Genomic DNA, 24,197 nt, shown 5'->3' on the forward strand with positions numbered 1-24,197 from the left:
GGGATAGGAATGAAAGTGGCGATAGGCTTGTCGATTTCTGTGTCAATGAGGAACTCATAATTACAAATACCTTGTTCAAACTTTCTAAACGTAGGCTATATACATGGAGGTTACCAGCTGACAATAACAACAAAATAGTCAGAAATCAAATAGATTATATTATCGTCAACAGAAGATATAGAAATTCTATAATATCATCTAAAACTTATCCAGGAGCGGACATAACCTCCGATCACAACCCGGTTGTTTTGTCGATGACAGTGAAACTAAAGAAGGTCAACAGCCCTAGCACCAAGAAAATCAATGGATACAAGACGTCTCAAACAAGACAACACATATGCGGAAACGAAATTTAAAATAAACGAGAACTTAAGGAAAGTCAAAGAAGATAATGCGGAAACTCTAACTATTGACCAAAAATGGGGAAAAATGCAACATGCCCTTGTGTCAGTTGGAAAAGAAACCCCCAAACCACTTGGAGAAAAAACAAAACCTTGGATGACAGTAGAACTTCTTGAACTTATGGAAGAACGAAGAAAACATAAAGCAAAAGACCTGAATAAATACAAAGAAATTCAGTGAAACATCAGAAAGAAAATTCGAGAGGCAAAAGAGAGGTGGCTCTCCGACAGATGCAAGGAAATAGACGATCTAGATAAAAAGTATGATAGCTTTAATTTACACAAAAAAATCAAAGAAATGACAGGTTCTGGAAAACGTACAAGAACGAATATCCTTAAAAATGATAAAGGGGATATTATTACTGATATGAAGGAGAGATTATGTCACTGGACCAATTATATCCAACAACTATTTAATGATGAAAGAGAAGAACTGTCATTAGAAATCACCGAGGATACCGGACCACCAATATTAAGAGAAGAAGTCATCTATGCCATCAAAAACACAAAAGAGGGTAAAGCTACTGGACCAGATGATGTGCCAATCGAAGGATTTTGGTGTTGCATAAGAATCCTACGAATATCATGGATTCAAAGAATGTCAAACGTGGAAGTAACTAGAAGGATAGGGAATGAGGCGGAAATAATATTAACCATCAATAGACGAAAACTTGAGTACTTAGGACATGTGATGAGAGGGCAAAAATACGCATTATTACAACTTATTATGCAAGGCAAAATCCGAGGAAAGCGAAATGTGGGAAGACGAAGAATATCCTGGCTTAAGAACTTAAGGGAATGGTTGGAATGCAGTAGTGCAGAACTTTTTAGAGCGGCAGTCAACAGAGTCCGCATAGCCATGATGATTTCCAACCTTCGATAGAAGATGGAACTTAAAGAAGAAGAAGAAGCATATATATTAGTGAATACTAAATAGAAAAAAAGAATGGACTAATCACATAAGTAGAATGTAGAAGACCACAGTGGTCAAAATAGTAAAAAATAAATCACCAAACGGTAGAACAGGTATCGACCGGCCGTGCAAAAATGGAGTGACAACGTTACATAGAGGTATTAATTCGCCAATGAACAAGTCGAATTGATTATAGCAAGGAACAAGAAGAAGAAGAAGAAAAAGAAAAATTAATTCAATTAATCAAATACTGGTATTAAACTCACCAAGGACTGAAAAAGTTTCAACGACTTTTAAGGGATTTGACCAGGAAAACCTTTGAAGGCCTCGACAAAAAATAGGCTCTACAACGGCCGTTAAAACTGAGATTGGTCAATTCATTATTTCCAGTACTGACATAATATGGATGCCAATCTTGGACATTAAGGTAATCAAAAAGTAGAAAGATATACGCCACTGAAATGTTGTGCTGGAGTAGTATGTTGCGAATTCCATGGACCGACCGTAGAACAAATAATTCTATACTAAAAGAACTAAAAGTCTGTAAGAGACTCTCCGACAAAATCCAAATACATACAATAATAGTTCAGGATAGTTTTCTGCTCAGAATTCTTTTTATATGCATGGATTTGCTTGAAATTTTGTTGTTTAGAAAACAGCTCAAAGATTAAAATCTACCCACTGCCAATATGTGATTTTCCTCTGAGGGTGGTTACCACCCCAACTCGAAGATGGAAAAAGAATATTTATAAAAAAAAAACCACGGTAGTGCATTTTAAGACAAAAATGTTCTGTTAAGTTTTTTCGAAAAATCAATATTTTCGAAGTTATTCGTAACTAAAAGTGAATAAACAAATTACACCTCAAAAAAACATGTTTTTAAACGGTTTTTCACGAATAACTCGAAAAATTTAGACTTTATCGGGAAAACTGTTTGGATACAAACTGAAGTTTATAAAACAAGGAGATTGGTTCTTCATTATTACTGTAAACTTTTAATTTACGAAAGTAGACTTTTAATCTTCGAATACAAAAATCCAAACATACGATATTGAATAACCGGAAAATATTAAGTTTTTCATGGAAAACTAGAAACTATTTTAAAGTCCTAAAGAAACCTTTAAAATGACTACTGGTAAAAGTGATTTGCATGAAAAATAAGGTGAGTTATAATTAAAATAAGATCCGCTTATACTTTTTTATTCACTTATTTGAACAATTAAAAAAATACAGAAAAAATGCTAAAATATATAAACACCTTTTTTACTTTTTAATTTTATTTATTTCTATAGACTCCCATGAGTTTAACACCATCTTCAAGCCCTTTTAGCGCAACCCTTTTTAAAATGAAAAGCTTGAAAAAAAAAGAAATCAGTAGACGGTACTGTAGGCTAGCGCGAAGCTTTATATTAATCAACAAAACTCCTATTTTTACTATTCTCTTTACTATTTCATTTTTGATCAAATTTCTATACTGCAGCAGTTTTTGTTGGTGTATCTTTTTAAAGCTTTTTACATGCTTTATCGATTTCGTTAAAGCGTGACACAAATGGACTCTTCCGCTGTGACTATAAAAAATATGACAATGTTTTACTAGTAACTCTTTTTATCGTACTTTAATACAATAGTCGAACTGATAATTGCAAAAATCCAACATTGTATTTATATGAAATTATATTTATATGAAATTATGAAAATTAAATATGTAAATATCATTTGATGCTAAATTCAATCATTATATAAACTAAATAAGATGTTTAAAAATACCAAGTTATATTAAAAAAGTGGAACAGAAGGCGGTACTGTAGACTAGCGCTGAGCTTCATGCTATGTTTTATGTTGTTTTTAAATTTAAACAAAATTTAAAATTTAATAAAGTAATTTTATTATTTATTTATTTTTTATATTTTAAACAAATTCAATAAATTATTGGTTACTCCTAACGCCACCTGTCAATGTATTAACAAAGCATACGTTGTTTATTTATGAATATAACAAACCTGTCAAATTCAGACCAAATATTAATAATAAAATATAATTAAATACCATTTGATAGTAAATTTAATTATTATATAAACAAAATAATATGTTTGATAGAAACGAATTGATCGAGAGTAGTGAATCGATGTCACGAACCGAACAAGGCATCGTCACGAACCGTGACGATGCCTTGTGGCGCTAGTTCCGTGATGCTCGACCCAGCATTTTACTGTAGAGAAAAAAAAAAGTAATACAACGTCAGTATGGAGGATTCGCTTCAAAAATTAATATAGATATACCATTTTGTAGTTAATTTTAAAAGCTTAAACGTGATGTATATTAAATTTTTTTTAAGCTATTTGTTTTAAAAAGAGTTGCGCTGAAAGGGCTTGAAGATGGTGCTAAAAGCACGCGAATACAACATTTAAACAATCATATCTGGTTTAATTTTTAATCTATAGAAATGAAAAAAATTAACTTCGTCAGTAAAAAAGTTATTTTTTTTTTATTCTTACATTTTTATCTTTTTTAATTGATGAGTTGTTTTTAAAAAAATGAGATTTTGAAGAAATTTCGGAAATAGTGTCTTCACTAAACTCGGATTTTTTCCAAACTAAACCAGTTAAACTTCCAGAATGTAATAATGTTTGTATATAAATAAAGTAAATTGTAAATTAACAACGAATAGTTTCAACCAGAGTGGTTGTGAAAGGAGCGAGTTTATTACTTTATGCGTAAAAAAATAAAAGAGGACTTTATTTTAGTTATAACTTACCTTAATTTTCATGCAAATCACTTTTACCAGTGATCATTTTAAAGGTTTTTGTAAGATCTAAAGTTTCTATAAGTCTTCCATGAAAAATTTCCGGCTATTCAACATCATATTGTTTGGATTTCTGCATTCGATAAATAAAAGTCTACTCTCGAACAGCCATAACTTTGTTAATATTAAGTTTACGGTTATAATAAAAAGCCAATCTCTTTGTTTTATAAGCTTCATTTGATATCCAAACAGTTTTTCCGATCAAATCTTTATTTTTAGAGTTATTCGCGAAAAACCGTTAAAAAACATACTCTTTTGACGTGTTGAAATTTCAGTCACGAATCCAAAACTATTTCTTTTCGAAAAAACTCTCAAAATTTCAAGCAGTGCATATAAAAAAAATTCAGAGGTTTTCTATTTTTACCCGTCGTATCCTGGACTATACTTACATTATTTTGGACATGTTATGAGGTCAGACATAGACAATATCTGATGGATTGACGTCGGTTCAAAAATAAATTGAATAAAAACAGTTACCAGTGATTTGTTATCAACCTAGTTAAAACTTCAAAGGCTTCAAACGCCACTTTTCTTTGGTCTTCTTTATATGTACTCTTATTTTTTTTGTAGTTCTTTGTCTTTTAATTCGATTCTTCCCTTAACATTTCTACTTTCTTCCACTAGCGTTAAAATTTCTGAACGCATCCACCTCAATTTTTTTATTTACCTTTTATAGCTGTAGAGTTTCTTGACATAATAGTACTTTTGGTCTGTTGTACCAACTATACATATATGGTTTTAACTTTAACCAAAAGATCTAGACTTCTAAGAAAGACAGTTCGGAGCAGCATTTGTTACCTGATAAGATTCTGAAAGACCTGTTCCGACCAGAAGGTTGTAATAAACTTTGTACATGGAACAAGCATTTTTCGACATCTTCCACCATGCGGCTTTTCCGGATCCTGCAGAATAATTCTGAGTTTGATAAAAGAAGTACCAGCTCCTTCTTTAACAAAACTATTATCAATTCTCTTACGTTGTGTTATCCATAATGTTACTTTTTTGTGCTGCGCCTGTTGTTTAAGGGGAAATAAAAACGTGAATCATAATTGCAAACAGGTGTTATCATGGTCTATCAAAGTACTTAGCTAACAAACGTCTGTCTCAAAAAATTCATAAGACTGTATAGAACACTGATAGTCCCCGTTCTCACATATGGATCAGAGGCATGGACGCTAACGAAAACAGATGAATCCGCTCTATCCATTTTTGAAAGAAAGGTACTACGCAGCGGTCTGTGAGAACGGAATATGGAGGCGTAGATATACTTTTGAACTGTAGAATATCTACAAACATAAGTTTGGTTGAAAAAATATCATCACATTAATCAAGCGAAACCGTCGGCAGTGGGCAGGACATGTAGTCCGGGTCCTGGAATCGAAGATGGTAAAAAATATTCTAACAGCTCAACTGGGAATGATAAGATAGAGTAGACCAAAGCTGAGGTGGATAGATGGGGTAACACAGAATGCTGAGCAGATCGGTGTTGCCAACTCTAAAATCCAAGCAACGGACGGAACAGAATGACGCAGAAAGCTTGAGAAGGTCGAGGACCTTTAAAGGGCTGTAGCACCATGATGATGATGATGATAATAATGACGGACTCCACACACGTTTCAAGCTGCTACAAGTCTACGTTGTGTAGACTCCAGAATCTTTATTGCAGATTGGCTGTCCGAGGTTAGCTACACTTAGCAAGTAGTTTGGGAAATGTTCGATTACGGTAACTTAATACCCAACAAATATAAAATATGAATTTGGAGGGAAATTGAGAGTTACAAGTTATAGAAATTTACAAATTTTACCACCTATCTTCAATATAACTGTAGTACGTTTTTCTCATAATTTGAACAATTTACCTTTAACGGCTAGTTCTAATGATAACCTGTAAAGAAAAAAAATGTTAATATTATTAAATATATACAAGTAAGTACAAGTATAAGCAAGCAAATAAAATGAAGCAATAAAACTAAATATAAAAAAGCCTATACGGCATAGATTTAGTATACTGTTTTTAGCAGTGTCCGATTATCAAGCGTAATTACCATTAGGTATGGTCTCTTCACGTACATATCTTAACTACTATATTTAATAGGAATAAACCACAATTTTAATTAAAAATACTTTAATTTGACGTTCTGATCCGATCCAAAAGCTTTAAATTATTTTGTTTAATAAATCGTATCTTAAAATTACAGCAACCAATACTTTTGGCAATTTTGCGAAAAAATTAATCGTATTAATAATTATATTAATATGTAATTAATATTATTAGTATTATTACCTAAACGTGTCGTTTCAAGAACAAAATATGATTGAAATGTCATATGTCGGTAATTCAAATTTCTTTCCTAGGTGGCGTAGTTACTCTACAGGACAAACAGCGTGACTTGTCGTCCTAGCCTTCTATATTGATAGATTTGGTCGGCTGCATCAGGCGGTATAGTTTCGGATTTGTTCATCGTAGGCCATAGAAATATAATCCCAAAGCCGCACTAGCAGTATAAAGGACCGAGGGCTTCTTAATGCTGTTGCTCTGTTTGGGAATGTCATTATTAAATTATCAATAAAATTTTGAGGTATTGTTTCCCAAATTGTTTGCAATTCATTAGCTATTTGTTGTAAAGTTTGAGGTGACTGTAGAAGTCTGTGTAAACGTCTGGACATTTCTGGACCGCCCAAACGTGTTCGATGCAATGCATGTCCGGAGAACATGGTGGCCACTCCATTCTTGTAATTACATGATAATCTATCTATTCGTTCACAATTCTCGCGCGGTGAGGACGGGGATTATCGTCGATAAAACCAAATCTGTAACCTATAACACCAGCACATGGCACAATTATTGGTTCTATAACCCCGTCTCGATATCTTATAGACGTCATTGTTTCATTAAAGAACTTACTACGAAGTAAAAAACTTCTTGTGTAAAATGGTATAAATTTATTAAAATTTTTTAAAAAATATCTACAATGGATTTGTAAAATTTCAGAACGTTTTCAGTCCTATCGAACTATCATCAGTGAAAAACTTCTATATAGTAGTTGAAACGATAACGAGGTCAGATGACCCTTAAATTACATCATTAAAGTAATAAATTTTATAATATTCTGACATTACGTCAATGTTAAAATATTTCATTTGTAAGGAAAATTTTATTCATTTTATTGCTTTAAATATGAAATCCTCAGAACTATAGAACAATGGAAACAACATTTAGAGAAAGTGTCACCCAAAAGAATATCAAGATCAGCTTTATATTACAAAAGAAACGGTCGAAGAAGTATTGGAATATTTAGAAAAATATAGAAACTTTGAAGACGGAAGTCGGAAAGTGTATAAGGAAAGAAGAGAAGTCGTTTGAATACTTAAACGTAAAGAAGTTTAAAAAAGGATGAATTATAAAAGAGTTTTAAAAAAAGATATTTTATAACTAGGAATTAACAAAAAATAAAGCGGTTATTATTGGAGGTTATTTTAACATTTGGAACAAATGAAATAAAACCTTAAAAGAAAAATAATATTTTCAAATAAAACTCTAGTAATTTATAACTTTATAATAAAAATAAAAAAGTGCTCATCGACTTATACGTTGGTGTATTCTGCTCTCGTTATCAACGATAAATTAAACTATATTTTCAAGTTTTCTGGTATCTAAAAACGGTGCATTTAAATGTAAATCACACAAAAGTTACAAGAGACTAGCGTAGGAGGAAAATGTCTGTAAGTCTGTAGTTGAAATGAAAAGCAAAACTGAACAGACGCATGCGGCTCAGAGTCGGGCATGGCACAGCAGAAGCAGACTTCACTTGTGTAGCGTAGGAACATCGCATCGCCAAAAATCGATATGGCAGCTGCATAAGGCAATAAGATAAATCCGAGTGCAGTCTAGCCATCTCACAGGCACAGGCACACTGGAAATCCAATTCCGAGACGGAAGACACGATACAGGAAGCGGGCGTACCGAGTGTTCCTGCCATGGATACACGCACTTCGGTATGTGCTGGGGAAAGTCAAATTACTTCTTCATTAATTTTGGAAGTTTATTAAACGTTTGATTCTTATAATTGCAAAAAAAGTTTAATAGGCAACGTGTTTAATTTTAATTAAATTCTGTTACAAAATATGGTGGTTTAAATCTCAGATTTAATTCAGGCTACGATTTGAGTTGCGGCATAATATTGTTATGCTGTAAATAGTGTTTCAATCAATATTTCTCAGATATGAGGAGATTTTGGGGAAATCTTAGTGCAGATTAATATTTTAATTGACTTGTAAAAGTGGATAATTTTGAAATGTTTACGGACACAAATGTTGAATAACGAATAAGTAAAAATACGTGTAATTTTAAGGGCAAGCGTCTACCGAGTCACTGTTTTAAAACTACGGTCTGAAACTGATTGAAATCGCAACTGTTTTGTAATCTTGGCAGCGCAAAAGCATGTGAATTAGCCCACTAGGCGATCCTGCCGAAACTGGTTTCCAATCAGCCTAAAACCGATTCGGTTCGAGCCTCCTACTGGAACCTCCCAGTTGGCTGGAGTTTCGTTGCAATTTGTTGTAGCATGTTGTTACTTGAACATTTGGCAAACATTTTGGGGTATATATGTTTTAAGATTAGTCAAATTATACGAAAATTAAAGACTGGTCAAACATCTTGTTTATATTCTTTCAATAGTATAAAGAATTTATATTAACTGAATATTTGAAAAAAATTACGGATATTTATATTTTAAGATTTTATTTTAATTTTACGTGGACAGTACAATTGCCAGTTGAATATATGTAAAAATGAAAAGGCTATTACAAAAAAATATTAATCTATTTTTCAGAATAACGAACTTTTTCAGCTTGGAAATTTAACGAGAAATCTAAACATGATGACATTTGTTCACCATAGTCGAGAAACATATTTGTGAACAAAAGCACTGTTTTTTTTTGGGGAAAAACTATTTTAAAAGCTAATTTTTTATTTTGGTTTTTCTCTTACCCACCATTTTACTACATTAACATTGTATTATAAGCCAGTATTATAACCAATTATAGTTAAAAAATTTTATTTCAAATTCTTAGTAAAAGGTATATAATAAAATACCCAAACGGGCTATATCACAAATACATTACAGAACGTTTTCGGAATGTATATTCCATCATCAGTGTAACCTGAAAGTATATAACCACTTTAATTAAAAAGAACGTAAAATTTAAAATGTTATCGAAGGTTATGCAAAATGTGGTTAATACTTACAAATTATACATGCTATGAGCCACTAAAATATATGGGTGAAAACCCTTTAAATGTTATTAATGTATAGATATGTTACATTATATGTTATTATAAATTAGGATTGTTTCAGTTACCGTTGGAATTGGTAACATGGCAACGTATGGCTCTACATCGGTTACATGGTCCTGAGACAAAGTGTCTCCGAGGACCTGTTGATAACAACTGATAAAAATGACAAACTGATGGATGTCGGAACAAAGCAGTCAGTGTAACTTACGGTAGTTGTCTAAAAATGACAGAAGCCAGCAATATTTAAAATTGAATAAATTAAAATTATAATAATATAACAGTATCAACCATCAATGTTGTAGTCTGTAATGTGAATTTGTCCTATATTTATGTTGAAAAACATTGAAAAAATTTGTTTTATAAATTGATTTAGGTAGACTGGAGTACATGAAATTTTGTAGGTATCTAACTATACATGTGTCTAAATTTGTTCTTAACTAAATATTTTAATAACAGGTCCTGTATGTTATGAAACATTTGGGACCTAGGAAATAGTAAAAAAGACATATGTAGTAAGATGTTTCTATAAATTATTTATTTATAAATATTCTATAAATTATTAGTAAATTTTAGGTTTAAATGTTTTTCATTACAATCAATTGCGGTTTAATCCCATACAAATATCACAATATCTAACTTAAAAATTCTAGTATTTTCTTTTCCTTTAATTACTTCTGAAGCGGGTTCAACGGAGTAGTGATGTGCATTACAAGGTGTTGCTTCCATATAACACCTCTAGCCTTCACTTCTCAAGTCTTATCTTCACTTCCAAAAAATAAGGTTAACCACACCGATGAACCCTGGTAAACATGAGCAATCTTACTGGAGATTGGGTAACCAACCTCAGTGGAAGGTAGGGTCATAACCGACGAGGAAGGGAAAAATGGATCCTTTGAAAAAGAGGTTAGAACGGTATGCCAACAACCTACTACCTTAAAAAAAACACAGTCGCTAAAAATACGACCAACTTGCCTCGGAACCCGGACAGATCAAATTTACGACAACGATTGACTACGAAAATGTTAATGAGATTTGTAACTTGAAACATACGCGGAAATTCGCATAAGAAACCTGAAGTTATATCAGAAATCAAGAAAAACAACTTGGATATTATTGGGTTATCGGAAACAAAGCAGAAATGGCCAGGTAACGTGACTATAATGGGTATACATATTTTTGGTTAGAGATACAAAAACATGAGATAGCTTGATGTGGAATATCTATATTGCTTAAAAATAATATGAGGAAATATATCACAGACTTCAAATATGTATCACAAAGAATTATGAAACTCACTCTAAAGATATATAGGTATGAAACGGTATATTTCACCCATAGACACCCCAGAAAATTTATAAAAAATGAATTTTACCAAAGTCTCTCAGATATACTTGCAGAAACCAAATCACACCAGGATATAACAGTAACAGGTGACCCACATGTCAGAGTTAAAGCACAGGAAAATAACAATATAGATAAGTTTGTCGAAAACATTCAGAACGCATAATAGTAATAGACTTATCGAATTATGTAACCAATACAGTATGCAATTTAAAAATACACGATAAATATATTCATCGATTTACCCAAGTGAAGCCCCCGTCCGTAATGAAAATATCTATTATTGCCATTTCGCCATTTGCTTGTTGACGGTTAGCAAATGAAATTCGTGCACTAGAAACACCTAATGATGTGGAGATAGAATGATGTAGAGACAGAACCATCTTGGATAACTGCAAACGTCAAAATATTAATTAAAGAACAAATATACAAAATATCTTCCATGCAAAACAAACGAAAGTAATTTAAGGAACAAATCAACAAACCGAGATTTAAAAAGTCAAATTAAACAAAAGAAAAATATGTATTGGGGACACAATGTAACCAAATTAACAATTGTGTGGTTGGTTCAAGATCTAATGACGTGTGGCGAATAATTAAAAATCTTAAATTAAACAATTAAGAGCGTAGGCGCAAAATTTCGAGCCAATGCTTTTTAAATGCATTCATTTTTTTCGAATCCTAAAAAAACTAATAAGTATTTTTGAAAAATTTTAACGCAGAATGAAAGAATACATTATTACCGAGGGCCGAAAGTCCCTGAAAACTTCTATAATGTTTATTTTATTAAGATACAGGGGTGAAAAAAAAGCGAAAATTTAGTGTGATTTTTAATTTCAACTATCTCATTCAAAAAAACTTTTTGTTTATTCTAAGGGACTTTCGGCCCTCGGTAATAATGTAGTCTTTCATTCTGCGTTTAAATTTTTCAAAAATATTTGTTAGTTTTCTCAGGATTCGAAAAAAAAATGATTGCATTTAAAAAGCATTGGCCCGAAAATTTGCGCCTACGCTCTTAAGAGAAATTATTTACATTAATTGATCTTAAACAGTGGAAAGAATTCCATGAATTTTGAAAAATAGAGAACAGTTTTTAATGAACGATACCCAAAAGAAGAAATCCTAGTAGAGCAACTTGTAACGTTATAAACGTCACATGTTTGTTATTTTACTTTAAATAATTATTTTATTTTAAATTCTTTCGATTTTATTCATTGATTAACTTTCTCTTTTATTTTACTCAACTCTTCGATCAACTTTCTATTTACTAAATATTCTGTCATAATATAAATTTCAATTTCAATTTACACTTAATATTCTATTTTTCGTATTCGACTCCAGTCCGTTTTATGTCGTAGAATAGTATAAAGTTTCTATGCCCCACGTTGGGCGCCAATGTGTAACCTTTGAACGACCCATTAGAAAAGGTGGGTATAATGGGTAACAACATAACTAGCTCTAAAAGTTGGGAGCCACTGTATAACAGGAAAATGGGAACCAATTGTTAGGCCTCGCCTAGCTGTCTCTCAAGTGTAAGAACGGCGTATCTTAAATGTAAATCTGAAAAATGAGTTTGACTGGGATAAATAAACTAACATATTAACTAATCATATTTATTGTACATTAAAAATATAATTGAAATTTTAATATTAAATAAAAAAACAAAGCAAATCCTGCCTAAAGTTTTACAAAAAATTTAAAACGATACTCATGGCGAATATTGTTGTCTTCAAGTAGTTGGACATGATTGTAGAATATAGTTGTTGGTTTGAGATGCCTGAATCTAGATACTTGCAAGTATGTATCTTCAGGTGACCGTTGAGTACTGAATAGCAGCTGCAGTTATTATAGCATGGTCAACCATGCGCTTTGGAAAGTCCTAAACGAGGTTCAGGAAGTTTCAGCCATGTGGTTTCGATATTTCCCACCAAATGGTGGACAAGAAAAAATTAATAGGACCAAAAAACTAAAATAATAAACCTTATGTCAGCAACATCATAACTTTTTAAAATTTTTTGTAAAGCTTTAGGCAGGATTTGCTTTATTTTTTATTTAATATTAAAATTTCAATTATATTTTTGAAGTGCAATAAATTTAATATAATTAGTTAATATCTTAGTTTATTTGTCCCAGCCAAACTCATTTTTCAGATTTACATTTTAACATAAGACATTCTCACACCTGAGAGACTAAGCTAGACGAGGCCTAACAATTGGTTTCCAAAAAAAGTTGTGAGTTTTGTTGTTATACATTGGCACCCACCTTTTCTGATGGGTTGTTCGATATGGCAGAGCTAAAAGAGTAAATAAAGAGTTTGAAAAATGGAAGATCACCAGGACCTGGTAATATTGTGGCAGAACTATTTAAGTATTAACGAGGATTCAGTACTCTTTACCCGATTAAACCATCTCAACATTATCATCTGCTGTATTTAAAAAAATTGTAATAGAAAAAACCTAAATGGCTATAGGCGGTTAAGTGTAACAAACTCTCTCAGCCGACTTTTGGGGACAACTAATCCAATTAGTGTAGATAATTTATTTACCCTACAACAAATAACTGAAAAAATAAAAAAAAAATCAAGACTTACATATAATTTTTATTAACTTGAAAAAGGCCAATGACAGTGACCTAGAAATATATTATTGCGGACTTTGCGGAATCATTGCATTCATTGCGTTGCGAACTGTACACAGTTTTGCGTATAGTATGTAAAACAGGGTAACGTATTCTCAAAGGCTATCTACACCACTAAAGATCTTAGACAAGGATGCAGTCTCTCCATTGTTATTCAATGTTTACGAAGAAATAGAACTGAGAAGGAATGGGTATACCTATCAATAAGGTCCACTTCTTCACCGTGAGTTTTGCAGACATCCATATTAAAAAAATCCTTGGCCCAGGATTCTTTTGATATGCAGTTTTAGTTGACAAGACTTCTTCTTTTGTTGCCGCACGCTATGCAGCTTGTAGGCGTTCATGATAGTTGGATTATGCGTAAGGATTCTTCTTTTGCTCTTCTTATTATTGTGCTGATATCAGGTATGTCGCCTCAGTTTCTTATATCTCTGAACCATGAGTGTCGTTTGCGCCCTGGACCTATCCGATCTTTAATGTCGCCCATTAAAATAGTTTTTGAAAGATTATATTTGTCGGCTCTTAAAATATGACCTACAGATGTGAGACCTTCCGCTGTTTAGGTCTTCTTAAGACATCTTTATTAATAATATCGTCCACTCAAGGAATTTCAATCAACCTTCTGAGACACCACATTTCGTACCACCGTACATTATTATTTGCCATATGTAGCATTTTAGGACGCGAATACGAAGACCCAAAGGCGTTCCAAGCTGACAAAGGTTTTGGTAAAAGTATTTCTAGCTATTGTTACTCGTATTTTCATTTTTTTTTTTTATTTACACTAATTCACATAAGTTGGTTGTTTATTTTTAACTCTGCTTCCATATAGGATTGTTTGCTGATTATCATAAATTTCATTTTTGTGATGTTAATATTGAGACCATACTCGTGACAAGACTGCATAGAGAATATAGCAAATTGTATCTAGAAGTAGTTTGGATAAAACAGAATATTTAGTAATAAACTCTAGTGCAAGGTATGAGATTCTGATTGATTATAATACATAAGTAAAACAAGTTAAAAAATTTAAGTAACTTGGTGTTATAGTTGATGAGTGAGGTATAGCCAGGCAAAATCTGAAATTCAGACTTCAAGAGGCACGAAAGGTCATAGGTACAGTTGACATTATTTGGTGGGACAAAACATTAGCAAAAGCAATAAAAAGAGAATTGGTCAAACCATGGTTGATTTAGTTCTTACATATGGCTGCGAAGTTTGGACAATTAAATAAGAAGAAAAAAAACCCCTTACAACAATCGAAACGGACTACCAATGACAATATGTCAGAATTTCTAGATTAGACCGGATTCACAACGAAGAAATCAGAAATAAATCATTAGAACCAGAAACAATAGTTAATTAAGTGTATCGAAAAAAGTTATAAATGGTTTTATCATTTACTTTTTGTTTTTGTTAGAATATACACACTGTTTTGTTATAGATATGGTATGATATACGTTGATTATATGCAGGTCCCTACACTGTTGAGAGGAAAAGAGAATTTAGTGTTGGATACGTGATGATCAGATAAAAAATCGCAATTTAACATAAGATAATAACAATTTATTATTGTAATTTATTTGAACTCAATGTTGAATAAGTGATTTTACTATAATAGTGATATTTTTTCTAGTGATACGTGGATAGATTATTACGAGCATTTTAATTCAGTTAGGGAATTACACTAATTGTGAAGGAGTATGAACAGTAATGATATAAAAGAAAACTCTTTTATGATATCTTGGCTTTGTGTTGTTATTCGTTGAAAAGCTATTGATTAACTCTACATCTTTAAAAAGACCTTTAGAAAATAAAGGCACAAATAGGAAGCAAGAGAGAGGCCATTTATATGTAAATGACAAATATTGTTGGAGAGCGCAATACAGCATGAAAATATATTTAATTGAAGAGCTAAACTGAAATGCAAAAGGCCAGCAAAGCGCGCAAACATTTTATTTTTGTTCCCAAATCGATAACCAACCCACTACAAACTGTGTTATTGCTAGCTGGTGGTATGATGCGAATATTATTATGATAATTATATTGTTTAAGAGGATAATGAAAACACGCAGAATTTATCAGGGCGATAGCATGAATACGAGGGACATATTAGAGATTCTTCCTATCGACAATATTTGAGTATTTTTATCAGTATTATAAAGACTTAACTAAACATCCTCCGAGCACTTAGTATATGGATGGTGGGTGACGTTACTATCGAATAGCAGGGAAAAAGCGATTACAACGCGCATGGCTATGAATCTCATTATTTGTAATCGAATTTTGTTTTAGTTACTTTATGTTGAAAATAATTAGAATTTACAAACATTCGGTTGGTGTTTGTGTTTTGTTTTGGTCTCGTTCCAAAATATTATTAAGTTTTCCTTGAAAGAAATTGGAACAGGAAAAATATTTCTATTTGAATATTCCGCACATTTTAGAACTCCTGATTTTAATCTACATCAAGAAGTAATTACTATTTTAATGGGAATAAGCCACGATTGAAGGTTAAAATAAGTTTATTGACGTTTCAATCTCCACTTCAGAAATCGTTCTCGTGGAGATTGAAACGTCAATAAACTTATTTTATCGTTAAAGCATATGCAAAAGACCTATGCATGAGTTAAAAGAAATGACCAGAGACAGAGATTACTCTGCACTTTCTCCGGGGGGTCAAGATTGGTCAAGGTCAAGATACCAAAAAACATGAGTATTGCAGCCGCTATTGTTTGGGACTCGCTCGACCCTTGAATAGATACAACAGGTATTTTCCTCGTAGATAATCATTTTGTTCTTCTTCTTTTAATAGGACTAAGTCCTTTTTAAACTGCTATGTTTAGCCTTATGATCTTTTCTTGTGAAACTGAGCTTTAACTGTCGTACTATCTTTTGGCTGGCCTACCTTATTAGGTACATCTATTTTTTACAAGAATTTTTATCACAAGTACAGCTAATATTTTTCACTTCTGTTTTTTTTTTGTTTGTTTTGTAACTTAGAAATTATATTATTTATAATTAATACTATTTTTTTAATATACTTATTTTTTGGAATTACAACTACTTTTTTAGAACTACAACTATTTTTTTCGCATTTACTAAGTACGTACTATTTTTTTGTTTTTTTTTTTAATTTGCTTCTCGATTTTCTTTTTTATCTTAGAAATTGTGATATTTACAGTTAACACTATTTTTTAAAATTCGGTTATTTTTGCTATAATTTTTAGAACTACAATTATTTGTAAGGTAATGAAACAAAATTATAATAAATCCAAAGCAATGCCGACGTGCTATTGGTAAAACAATTAATAAACAAATACTTGCGAATTGTTATTGTAAATAATCAAATATTATTATAATCGGTCTGTCGCATATTTAAAACCGAAGAGTGTAAATACAAAGTGTTCATATTTCAATACAGTAAGTACTATTGCTGACCGTCGTAATGTAAGTCCCGACCACGACCTGGGTCAATTGTAAGAACGCTGAAATTGTAATAAAGTAGAAAAGTACCCATATACATATCAAGTAGAAAAACGCCACGTCTTTCTTTTGCGGAAAATGTGAACCTAAACCTAAGTTATGCTAGTGCAGTGGAAGCCCAACTTCGCATAGTGAAATAAGTGCCATATATCCTTTATTTCACAAAAACTACTAATATTTTTGTTTTTGTTTGTTTTATACTTTTTTAGAACTGCAATCAATATTTTTTCACAACAATCACTAATACTTTTTGTTTTATATCTTACCGTTTAATTGTATTATTTACATTTAACACTAAATTTTATATATTTATATATAGGGTGTGATAAAAGAAGCGGGGCGGTCGAATATGTAGCGAATTAAACATCGGATCGAAAAATTGACAAAAACGTGTTCAATATTTTTCAAAAATATATCGAATGACACCAAACCCAACTCCCCAGCCACACTACCTAGAGCGAGGAGGGGGGCAACTTTGAAATCTTAAATGGGAATTCCCATTTTTTTAACTTTTATAAGAAACATTTTTTTGTAATTGTGATAGACGTCGCTATAATCAGAAAAAGCGATTTATCGTGATACCCTACGAAAATTATGGAAACGGTTTAATATCTCAAGAAATACACTTTAAAATGAAAAATCAGTAAATACGTGTTTAATATTTTTCAAAAATCTAGCGAATGGAACCAAACACGACCCCGCACCCCCATCCGCTGGGTGTGGGACGGAGTGCAACTTTGTAACGTTATAAACGTCATATATTTGATATTTTTCTTTTAACAATTATTGTATTTTAATTTATTTTGATTCATTCATTTAATAACTTTATCTTTCATTTTACTATTTTTATTCTAAAAATAGTTGTTGCCCAATTCTTCATTCAACTCTTCAATCAACTAAATAGCCTATTTAATCTTTATTTTTTATTTTCAATTTTCACTTATTTAAGTTATATTTTCTGTATTTGACTCCAGATTGTTCTATGTCACAGACATGGAACATATAAATTTCTATGCCTAACTTCAGTCGACAAACGTTATTTGTCAGTTGACAACTCTGCCCTGTCATGTCACTTCGGTGGTAGTGTAAAGGGAGATTGGTTTTTATAGCGCTTTTGCTTATTTAAGCTGGATCTCCAGTTTAAAATTCATTTATATTATTAAATCTTCTCTGGGTTTTTTTGGCCTAATTTTTGGGTAAGGAATTCCACAGCACATTGCCGACCATAAAATAATAACTGCTGCTATTTAGAACCCGATTGCCACCTGAAGATGAAAGTATCTAAATTCAACTACATCATTAGCATCTAACCACTACATTCTACATCCTGTCCAGCTACTTGAAGAGAACATCTGAAGCGGTACTTATGTATGATTTAAAAATCTTTATGTAAAGCTTATAGGCAAGATTTAAAAATCTTTATGTAAAGCTTTGTGATTTTGTTTGATTTTAATTTATTAATAATATTTTTAATTTCTATAGTTATTTATGTGCAATACGACGACCTGAAGCATGTTAGCAACAACTGGATGCAAGCCGCACAAGAAAGAGACAGATGGAAAGAGCTGAGGAAGACCTATGTCCAGCAGTGGACTCATACAGGTTGATGATGATGTGCAATAAATATAATTAGTTAATATTTTAGTTTATTTGTTCCAGTCAAATTCATTTTTCATATTTACTTCTAAGATAGAATGTTCTCACACGTGAGAGACTGAGATCTACTATTGTTCTACATTGGCTCCCAACTTTCGGAAGTAGTTATATTGTTAGCCCTTGGCACCCAACGTTTCTGATGGGTCGTTCAATGGTTACAACTTTGAAATCTTGAATTTCTCTCTGTCTCTATCTCTATCTGTGTTTCTATCTCTCTCTGTCTCTATCTCTCTCTGTCTCTCTCTCCCTCTCTTTGTCTTCCTCTCTCTCTCTCTCTCTCTCTCTCTCTCTCTCTCTCTCTCTCTCTCTCTCTCTCTCTCTCTCTCTCTTCAATTCTGACCCTAGGGAGGGAATGTAGTGGTTATCGTGATTTGTCGTGTATTGTTCGTCTCCATAGATCTCTGTCTCTGGTTATTTCTTTTAACTCATACATAGGTCTTTCGCATATTCCTGTAATTTGGTCGATCCATCTTGTTGGAGTTCTTCGTTGCATTTTCATTCGGTCCCATAAAAATTAGTTTGCAGAGTTCTAATCTGTATATGTTTTTCTGTGGTTACAGCGCCATCTATCGCGAATCGAAAAAAATGGTTAACTGTTTCACATAGAATCCTAATCTGCAATAAAAATATGCTTTTCCATTAGACACTTCAAAGTTGCCTCCCGCCCCACACCCAGAGGATCTTGAGTCGCATTTGGTGCCATTCGCCAGATTTTTGAAAAATATTAAGCACGTGCTGTTTAGTTTTTCAATTGGAAGTGTATTTCTCGAGATATTAAACCGTTTCCATAATTTTCCTACGGTATCACGATAAATTGTATTTTTCCGATTATAACGCCATATCTATCAACCACTCGAAAAAATGTTCCTTATAAAAGTTGCTTTTTTTTTATGAGTAATCGAAATCTGCAATAAAAAATATGAGTTCCAATTTAAGATTTTAAAGTTACTCCTCTCCCCGCTCTAGGAGGCATGGCTGGAGAGTCGTGTTTGGTGCCATTCTACAGATTTTTGAAAAATATTGAACACGTCTTTTTTTTGTAATGAAAATTACATTTTATAATTTTTGATTGACATTTCCATTTCCATCCCCGAAATCGTTCTCAACAAAGATTATTTTAAAAATGTGATTTGCCATTTTCACATTTTTAAAATAATATTTTATGAACGCTTTCCAACAACATTATAAAATTTAATTTTCATTACAATCAATTGCGGCCGAATCCCATATAAACTAAATTTTAAAATTATATTTTTTTATTTACTGATTATATCTATAACTTAGAATTTATAATACATACAAGAACCATGGACCAAATACATACAAGAACTCTTTGATGATATCAGGTCCGAACAACCTCCGTCCTACAATCTAATGACCACTTACCAATCACATCAAATGAAGTGCAAAAAACAATATCACAACTAAAAGCTATTTAACAAGTCGACGTTTATTGCTCTACCAAAGAAAACAAAATCCGCATCCTGCAATGATTTCCGGACCATCGGCTTAATGAGCCACATTTTAAAGTTATTTCTAAAAATCATACATAAAAGGATATTACAGACTGTGCGAAAAAAATAAGCCGTACACAGTTTGGTTTTCGGAGCGCAGTGGGTACGAGACAGGCTCTCTTTGGCATACAAGTGCGATTTCAACGATGTAGAGACGTGAATTACGATATTTATGCATACTTCGTTGATTACCATAAAGCGATCGATAGCACGACAAGCTGATGGAGATATTAACAAATATTGGAATAAACACCTGTGATCTAAGAATTTTTAGCAATCTTTACTGAAATCAAACATCGTCTATCCGTACAGAGGCAGGAGAATCCGATGATATCAAAATCAAACGTAGGGTCCGACAGGGATGTATACTATCACCCCTGCTATTCAACATAAATTCTGAGGACGTTGAAGCCGGAATTCGAATTAACGGAAAATGTATCAATAACATCAGATACGTGGACGATACGGTGGTATTCGCTGACAGTTATGGAGCCCTTCAGTTGGAGTTAATGAATATAATCACAGAAGTAAGTCAGAGATATGGACTTTTCCTAAACATTAAGAAAACAAAATGTATGATGTCTCTAAGAAGGAACAGCAAATTGAAAGAATCAATGTGAATGGTCAACCAATAGAAAGAGTAAAAACAGACACCTACCTTGGTACGAACGTCAATGAAAATTGGGACCATTCCTTAGAAATCAAGCTATTCGAATATCATGATTTATCAGTACCCATAAAAATCAGGTTACTACGATGATATATCTTTCCTATACTGGAAATGTGGCTTTATCGTCGAATCCTGAAGATATCTTACCGACCACGTTACTAATCAGGATGTTTTATTAAGTATACAAAAAGAAAAAGATCTGTTAACCATAATAAAAATAGCTAAAATCGAATGCCTCAGTCACAACATGAGAAACAGAGAAAGATATGGGTTGCTGCAATTAATTTTACAGGAAGGCGAAGAATTTCCTTATTGAAAAATCTACGTACGTAGTTCAACAAAACAACCATAAATCTTTTCAGAGCAGCAGTTTGCAAAATACAGATTGCCATGATGGTCGCCAACATCCGAATCGGATAGGCACTACAAGAAGAAGAATTTATAATGCGTGGATACATGTCTCACAAAGAAATATCTGTCTCAAATTGACCGGTTTGGTATTGCACAATTTTTCCTGAACGCTTTTCCTTTTTGTCAATGGGCAAATAATGTTTATTATATTGTTTCTTCGAGATGTGTGTACTTCTTATTGCAATGAGATACTGTTCTTGGAATGCCTAAACGACTTCGACAAAGATGTATATATTTGGATGCTTTCGGTTGAAACATTGATTAAATTTAGAACGGAAACATTAATTTGCATTGTTGATAGCCTCTGACCCAACCAACCTCTGAAGTAGCCCACATGGAAGGTGGATTCTGCGAGTCTGGAGCTATATAATTATCTAGCAAATAATCTGTATATGGATGAATATCTTCTGGAGTTCCAGCTATGAGATCTTCCAAAAATGCTGCTTCTACTTGATTGGGTGGCAAAAATGTGAGGCCAAATGTCCACTGTAACCATTCGCTATTTTGTGACTCTGGATTGTCAGAAAAACCTAATTTTTGAATCTTCCTGTACCATGATTGAGCTAGATAAAACCAACATCCTTGAATTGACACAGTTGTCCACGACGGTTCACTGCTATGAATAGCTTTCTCATAGTCTGCGACAATCTTCCTGGGATAAAACACCTTTTCGATTTCGACACATTTGTTTATTATCATCCGAAACGCAGTTTTATGGACACCTTCTAACTTACAGTTCCTAGGTGCTAGTTGTTTGGGATATTTTTTCCTTCTGGCGGTGTAAATGTTGTATCGTGCGTTTTCCAAATCCACTCTATTTAACTGATTACGAATAAATGCTGGTGCTGCCTGAATTTCGCGTCTTACAATTTTTGTTGGCTTCTCCGTACTTAATATCGTTGGTAGCTTTTCGTTTTGTACCATTTGAGATATATTGTCTTAGTAACGTCATATCTTCGTCGTAATTGACTGCAGTTTTTTTGTTGAATTGAAGGTCGGTGACCAATTTTAATGGTCAGTTTTTATTATACTTATATCTTATATACCTTTATCTTATAAACTTATATCTTTCGAATACATTTAAGGGTACAACCCATTTTGTTGACCATTAAGTACATGGTTGAAAATAAAATTTTAAGAAGACCAAAAAGATCGCAGATAAACATCAGAGGCAATCAAAAGAATATGAACGAAAGAAGTAAGAGGGAAATTACATAGTGAAATTATGACTTCAGGTCGAGTGGTATATGGTTAAGGACCCTCTATAAAGACGAAAAAAAAAACCTCTAAGACTTCAGTATTTTGGATATGTTGCACAGAAATATAACCAACTTCTTCAAAATATATTTCATAAGAATATCGTAAAAAACATACAAATAGTTATAATAACTAATAGTTTAGATAACTACAATAATAGTTTTCACAATGAAGATAGCATGTGAACAAGGTCAATAACATGCATTAATATCATCTCTTACAAAGATGGTCACTGTCGGACTAGTAAAGTACATAACATAAGTTCGGAGAAAAAGTTTATCTTAAAATTCTTGGAAATTTTTTTAGAAAAATATGGGAAGTAAAAAAAATAGGGTAAGGATCGCTTGGACGCGATAGTGCAGACAAGTTAGACGTCAATGTTCGTTAGCACTGTATCTGCATTATCGGCCGAAATTTTCTGAGCACGAGTTGCCATCGGTTAAAATAACTTTTGATTGTCAAAAAAAGCGCTGCATTGAATCATATCGGTTCAGAACACCGAACATAGTGTTGTTTAAATAATAAAGTTTCGTTATTTTGCCATATAATTCTGGTACTTTTTTTCAAAACGTATGTCAAATACATTATTCGCGCATATAAATTAAATGAAATTTAATTCTTGTAACAAGATTATACCAAAGAAATGACCCTCAATAATCGCCGAATATGTAGATTCTATTATAGACACTGCGGAACAGTAATCAAAGAATGAAAATGTCCGTTTTTTGTGCGAATATCTAAAATCTAATATAATGCTGTCTGGGGGCCCACGGCAGGTCCATCCATTTCTCCAGGCATCGCCTTGCGAATCCTTCGGCGATCGTTTGGTCGTTGACCTTCTCGCGCATTCCATACAGGATGGCTCACTATTGGTAGTAGAAAGCTAGCGGCTTTCTAACTTCGAGAGTTGTTACCTCAAAACGGCAGCTTTAAAAAGTAAGGTGTACATTTTTTATTCGCGCGTATCAGAAAAACCAGCTGACGCATTTAAAATTTATTTAATTATTAAAAATTAAATAGCACGTAAATTATTTATTTTTACAGTTTTTTCCTTTCTCAGGTGTGTCAACTCGCGTCATGTGTTTTAATTATCGATCCTTTTGATTATTTTGTGACTGAATTCAGCATTACAAAATATTAGATCAGATGGAAACGTTTGAGATTTGCTTGTTTTTTTTTTCGTGTATTGGCAACCACTTTCGATTCGACAGTAGTACCGTTAAGTAACATTTGTTTTCATAATTCAAAGTAAAGAAGACGATGCGCCACGTATTCTGACCAGGCCATGAACAAAGTATAAGACGAAGTATCGAAAGATCCGACAGAATTCTTGACTTCTGATCCGACTTAACAAAGCCTCTATGACCAACAGTTGACGATTGTATTAGGAGAATTCCATTTAACCACAATTTGGTATTATTATAATAAAATACAATACAGAACAATATATTTATATGAATTTATGCCATGAACATATCGCTTCAAGATAGAAAGGCAGATATACTATGACACGATTTGAAGAAGGATCAGTCGGGTACTTAATAAAAATGATTGCCTGTCAAAGCCTTTTGACTAATACCCTATATCATAAGAAGACAAGGAACTCACGTTTGGCATGGCAGTGCATTTACTAATGTTGATTTTATTTATGTTTCAGACATTTCTCAAAAAAAAATCTACAAAAAACGGCTTCGACTACCCAAAAAATTAATAAAACACTAACTAAGGGAGCAAGCCACAAAAACACAAAAAAACGGGCAAGAGGGGCCCACATCCTCGAGCGCCGAGTCACCGAACTGGGCCCAGAGCAGGAAC

General features: G+C 32.7%; 1 protein-coding gene across 1 annotated transcript in view; it reads right to left on the reverse strand.

Moving 5' to 3' along the window:
- The window catches only part of shep (RNA binding motif single stranded interacting protein alan shepard), a 327,333-nt gene that overhangs the window by 261,634 nt on the left and 41,502 nt on the right, over positions 1-24,197 (reverse strand). Inside the window, exon 2 of the mRNA XM_072526760.1 lies at positions 5,977-6,002. The gene's annotated coding sequence lies outside the window, so the exon portion shown is untranslated. The remainder of the gene's footprint in view (positions 1-5,976; positions 6,003-24,197) is intronic.

The sequence above is a fragment of the Diabrotica undecimpunctata genome, chromosome 3 (assembly GCF_040954645.1).
Source record: "Diabrotica undecimpunctata isolate CICGRU chromosome 3, icDiaUnde3, whole genome shotgun sequence".
Lineage (NCBI taxonomy): Eukaryota > Metazoa > Arthropoda > Insecta > Coleoptera > Chrysomelidae > Diabrotica > Diabrotica undecimpunctata.